Here is a 6,000-nt window from a genome sequence, read left to right on the forward strand (position 1 = left end):
CACGTCAAATCCTTGGTCCCTGGTTAACCACAGGGCTTTATGGTCCCTGGTTAACTACAGGGCTTTATGGTCCCCGGTTAAACACAGGGCTTTATGGTCCCCGGTTAAACACAGGGCTTTATGGTCCCCGGTTAAACACAGGGCTTTATGGTCCCCGGTTAAACACAGGGCTTTATGGTCCCCAGTTAAACACAGGGCTTTATGGTCCCCAGTTAAACACAGGGCTTTATGGTCCCCGGTTAAACACAGGGCTTTATGGTCCCCGGTTAAACACAGGGCTTTATGGTCCCCGGTTAAACACAGGGCTTTATGGTCCCCAGTTAAACACAGGGCTTTATGGTCCCCAGTTAAACACAGGGCTTTATGGTCCCTGGTTAAACACAGGGCTTTATGGTCCCTGGTTAAACACTCTCTTCCTCCTCCCTCCCTCCTCTTCCTCCCCTCTCCTTAGTTGACTGAGGAAAACTAAACTCTCTCTGGGACTCAGTCTCCATGCTACTCTAATGGGTGCTTGTCTAGACAGATGCAGTTCCAGACACTCCCTCTGAAAGTCCCTGGTTAAACACAGGGCTTTACCCCGGTCACAGGGCTTTTGGTCCCTGGTCACAGGGCTTTATGGTCCCTTGTTAAACCTCCCTCTCCCTTATCTCCCTCCCTCCCCCTCCTCCCCTCCTTAGTTGACTGAGGAAAACTAAACTCTCTCTGGGACTCAGTCTCCATGCTACTCTAATGGGTGCTTGTCTAGACAGATGCAGTTCCAGACACTCCTCTGAAAGTGTAATATTTACTCCCTCTTCCTCCCCTCTCCTTATCGCCCTCCCTCCCTCCTCTTCCCTCTCCCCCCTCTCCTTAGTTGACTGAGGAAAACTAAACTCTCTCTGGGACTCAGTCTCCATGCTACTCTAATGGGTGCTAGTCTAGACAGATGCAGTTCCAGACACTCCTCTGAAAGTGTAATATTTACTCCCCTCTTCCTCCCCTTCTCCCTCTCCTCCCTCCCTCTGGGACTCTTCTCTCCTCTAATGGGTGCTCTCTCCTCCCAGACACTCCCTCTCCCTCCTTCTCCCTCTTCTCTCCTCCTCCCCTCTCCTTAGTTGACTGAGGAAAACTAAACTCTCTCTGGGACTCAGTCTCCATGCTACTCTAATGGGTGCTTGTCTAGACAGATGCAGTTCCAGACACTCCTCTGAAAGTGTAATATTTACTCCAAACACTTTGCTGCAGAAGGTACAGTAGGCGCTTGATAAAGTGCAGTGTGTCTGATGATTAGGTTTAGTGGGGATGTTGGGCTCTCTCTCTCTCTCTCGGCTTGGTCTTCCATCACCGGTTTTCACCAAGTGTGACCTGGTCACAGTGAGGAAGTGAGCCTGCCCTCTACTGGTGGCTGAGTGTAACTTCCCTCAGTTTCACTACTTGGTGTTGTAGTGTTGAAATACATTATTAACAATGTAATGATACCTTCATCATAACCCAGCTGTTGTGGTGCAGAGAAACAGATAATACCTTCATCAATGTCTGTTGTGTGCAGAGAAACAAGATAATACCTTCATCATAACCCAGCTGTTGTAGTGCAGAGAAACAAGATGATACCTTCATCAATGTCTGTTGTAGTGCAGAGAAACAAGGGTGTAATACCAACTGTCATCATAACTGGTCTGTTCAATACTCCAGTCTGTCCTGTCTGAGAAACAAGATGATACCTTCATCATTCAGTCATCTAAGTAGCCAACTGTTGAGTAGTGCAGAGAAACAAGATAATACCTTCATCAATGTCTGCAGCTTGTGTGAGGGTGCAGAGAAACAAGATTCATATACCTTCATCATAACTGTCTGTCAGTCTGTTGTAGTGCTGTCTGTCTGTAGAGAAACAAGATAATACCTTCATCAATGTCTGTTGTAGTCTGTCAGAGAAACAAGATAATACCTTCATCAATGTCTGTTGTGGTGCAGAGAAACAAGCTTGTTGCCCAAAAACATATTTTGGTGTAAGGAGAGCCAACTGTAGTTCATAACCTCAAGGTCCAGACAACGATCCTCAATACTCCAGTCTGTCCTGTCTGAATTCTTGGAGACTTGGTCATGAGATTCTTATAGACTGTAAGACAGTGTAGTCTATTCAGTCATCTAAGTAGCCAACTGCTGAGGTCTGAGCTGCAAGACAGACATGGTCTGTTGATGAATGGTACAGAGGTTGAATGAATTCAGTCATCTTTAACATCATTCATTCTCTGTCTGTCTATCAGCAGCTTCCAGCTGTGAGGGTGACAGTCCATGAATGGTACACTGGTGGTTCATCATACTGTCTGTCTGTCTGTCTGTCTGTCTGTCTGTCTGTCTGTCTGTCTGTCTGTCTGTCTGTATCAGCAGCTTCCAGCTGTGAGGGCGACAGTCCATGAATGGTACACTGGTGGAGGTTCATCATACTGTCTGTCTGTCTGTCTGTCTGTCTGTACCACTGAGCCAACATTGAATAACTAGGAACAATAGGAACACTATTCTATCCTGCTACCGGTTTTATCAGCTGAATGGAGTCTCTGTATTTAGATATGCAGTCTATCACGTCAGAATGTCTGCGTTGACTAACAAGCCAACAAAACCGGAGGAGGGCTATTCTGCCCTACCAAGCAAAAAGGCAGTAATTGCTCATTTGATCGAAAATGAGTTAGTCATTTTTGCTAGAATTAAAAGACATGCTTAATCATGTGGACAAGTATCCTGTCTCTATTGTATTGTGTTCGGGAGAAAATAGCGGTCATGTTGGCAGTAACTGTATAAAGTTACTATGAAACCAACGTAAATAAAAGCCATTTTTCTCACTTCCACGCAATGGGCGGTTACTGCCTTTTTGCTTGGTAGGGCAGTATAATTGTCTGAAGTCAAACAATAGGCTGCTATTCTTGTAAACATTCACATATAACAGGCTATTTATAGACATGCATTGAATTTCTCCTTCCAACCAGGGAGAGAGGAGAGCACAGCGAAACACGTGGAGAACCCAGAGAACGGTGAGACATCGACGGGCTTTAAGCAAGGCTACTTACAGTGACACCATCCCAAGTGGCAGCACCAGTGGAGCTTGAAGCACTTCCCATGGCTGTGTGTGGCGCAGATGGACAGTCCGTCGCACGGGAGAAAGTCCGGTCTCCCCGCGCAGCTCCGGGCCAACGCCTGTGCCTCGTCCAACTTCTCGCTCTTCCGTCCGCCCGACGCGGCCATCGCGCAGCCCCAGGATCAAAAGCCCCAGGATCAAACGCACGCCATGTAACCCATCAGAGAAGGCAGCTTTAGCCCACCAGCCAAAAAATGGTCTGGAATTTCGGTTTTGGTCTCAAAACCTCAGCAAACGCCAAATGTCGAACCAGGAGGAAACTCCAAAGCGTGACGCAAACGAGTTAAATGTGGCACCGTTGTAGCCACCCCCCAAGCAGCACAGAGAGAAACAAAATGCGATGAAAGTTCCAGTTCCAAGAATACGATTGACAGCTTGTTTTACGTAAACATCTGGATCTCCAGCCGCTGGAATTATTTTCTGTAAACGTCGACGACGTTATCTCAGCCAGAGAGATTTCCGTGGCGTATCCCGTGTCAGGCTTTCATTTGATATAGCCAGCCTTCTATCAGCCTGACAAGAGACTCCCCTGTCTGTTGATGAAGCCCTCGCCGTTTCCTTCCTCTTAGGCTATCCCCTCCTCCTCCTCCTCCTCCTCCTCTCTCTCTCTCTCTCTCCAGTCCGGTTCAGCCATAAAGGATGTCCGATATTTGGTCTATTGTCCTCATTTTTGGCTGTAATAGCCTTTCCTCCGAAGTCATAACTGATTCAGATGAAAGTAATCATGTAAACAAAGCCTATAATTTGAATCGGAAGCAACCTTTTTCAAGATAAATACAGGTCATTCTGTTAACGGATCCTTCATTAAAAAAAAAAATATTTCATTAATTTAAACTTTATTTAACTAGGCCAATCAGTAAAGAAAAAAATCTTATTTACAATGACGGCCTACCAAAAGGTGAAACAAAATATAGGACCAAACACACATCATGATCAGAGAGACACCACAATCCTACATCAAGAGAGACCTAAGACAACAGCATAGCATGGCAGCAACACATAACACAGCATGGTAGCAACACAACATGACAACAACATGGTAGCAGCACAAAACATGGTACAAACATTATTGGGCACAGACAACAGCACAAAGGGCAAGAAGGTAGAGACAACAATAAATCACGTGAAGCAGCCACGACTGTCAGAGTGTCCATGATCGAGTCTTTGAATGAAGAGATGGAGATAAAACTGTTCAGTTTGAGTGTTTTTGCAGCTCGTTCCAGTCACTAGAGGAGCGACCCAGAGATGTGTGTGCTTTGGGGACCTTTAACAGAATGTGACTGGCAGAACGGATGTTGTATGTGGAGGATGAGGGCTGCAGTAGGGGAGTGAGGCCTTTAGGCCTGCAGTAGGGGGAGTGAGGGCTAGGGGGAGAGGCCTACAGTAGGGGGAGTGAGGCCTGCAGTAGGGGGAGTGAGGCCTACAGTAGGGGGGAGTGAGGCCTACAGTAGGGGGAGTGAGGCCTATGAGTGAGGCCTGCAGTAGGGGGGAGGGGCCTACAGTAGAGTGGGGAGTGGGCCTACAGTAGGGGGAGTGAGGCCTACAGTAGGGGGGAGTGAGGCCTGAGGCCTACAGTAGGGGGAGTGAGGCCTGCAGTAGGGGGGAGTGAGGCCTACAGTAGGGGGAGTGAGGCCTAGTAGGGGGAGTGAGGCCTACAGTAGGGGGAGTGAGGCCTGCAGTAGGGGGAGTGAGGCCTACAGTAGGGGAGTAGGCCTCAGTAGGGGGGAGTGAGGCCTACAGTAGGGGGAGTGAGGCCTACAGTAGGGGGGAGTGAGGCCTACAGTAGGGGGGAGTGAGGCCTACAGTAGGGGGAGTGAGGCCTACAGTAGGGGGAGTGAGGCCTACAGTAGGGGGAGTGAGGGGGAGTGAGGCCTACAGTAGGGGGAGTGAGGCCTACAGTAGGGGGAGTGAGGCCTACAGTAGGGGGAGTGAGGCCTACAGTAGGGGGTGAGGCCTACAGGTAGGGGGGTGAGGCCTACAGTAGGGGGAGGAGGCCTACAGTAGGGGGGGAGAGGCCTGAGGCCTACAGTAGGGGGGAGTGAGGCCTACAGTAGGGGGAGTGAGGCCTACAGTAGGGGGAGAGTGAGGCCTACAGTAGGGGGGAGTGAGGCCTACAGTAGGGGGAGTGAGGCCTACAGTAGGGGGAGTGAGGCCTACAGTAGGGGAGTGAGGCCTACAGTAGGGGGAGTGAGGCCTACAGTAGGGGGGAGTGAGGCCTACAGTAGGGGGAGTTACAGTAGGGGAGTGAGGCCTACAGTAGGGGAGAGTGAGGCCTACAGTAGGGGGGAGTGAGGCCTACAGTAGGGGGAAAAGAGAAATTCATGTTCAATTGTGTCAAAGGCTTTAAAGAAGTCCAAAAATAAGACAACCGCATCTGAGTCAATTGCATCTGACTAATCTATAAGGTCCAAGACTAAACGAATGTTAGAGTTTATGTGACGGCCCTTCATAAATCCTGTTTGAGTCTAATTTATAATGGTACAGTGCCTTGCGAAAGTATTCGGCCCCTTGAACTTTGCGACCTTTTGCCACATTTCAGGCTTCAAACATAAAGATATAAAACTGTATTTTTTTGTGAAGAATCAACAACAAGTGGGACACAATCATGAAGTGGAACGACATTTATTGGATATTTCAAACTTTTTTAACAAATCAAAAACTGAAAAATTGGGCGTGCAAAATTATTCAGCCCCTTTACTTTCAGTGCAACAAACTCTCTCCAGAAGTTCAGTGAATGATCCAATGTTGACCTAAATGACTAACGATGATAAATACAATCCACCTGTGTGTAATCAAGTCTCCGTATAAATGCACCTGCACTGTGATAGTCTCAGAGGTCCGTTAAAAGCGCAGAGAGCATCATGAAGAACAAGGAACACACCAGGCAGGTC

General features: G+C 48.2%; 1 pseudogene; it reads right to left on the minus strand.

The window, feature by feature from the left end:
* The window catches only part of LOC135526086 (UPF0524 protein C3orf70 homolog A-like), a 31,229-nt pseudogene extending 27,872 nt beyond the window's left edge, over window positions 1-3,357 (minus strand).
* Between the last annotated feature and the right edge of the window lie 2,643 nt (window positions 3,358-6,000).

Source organism: Oncorhynchus masou, chromosome 5 (assembly GCF_036934945.1).
Source record: "Oncorhynchus masou masou isolate Uvic2021 chromosome 5, UVic_Omas_1.1, whole genome shotgun sequence".
In the NCBI taxonomy this organism is placed as follows: Eukaryota; Metazoa; Chordata; class Actinopteri; order Salmoniformes; family Salmonidae; genus Oncorhynchus; species Oncorhynchus masou.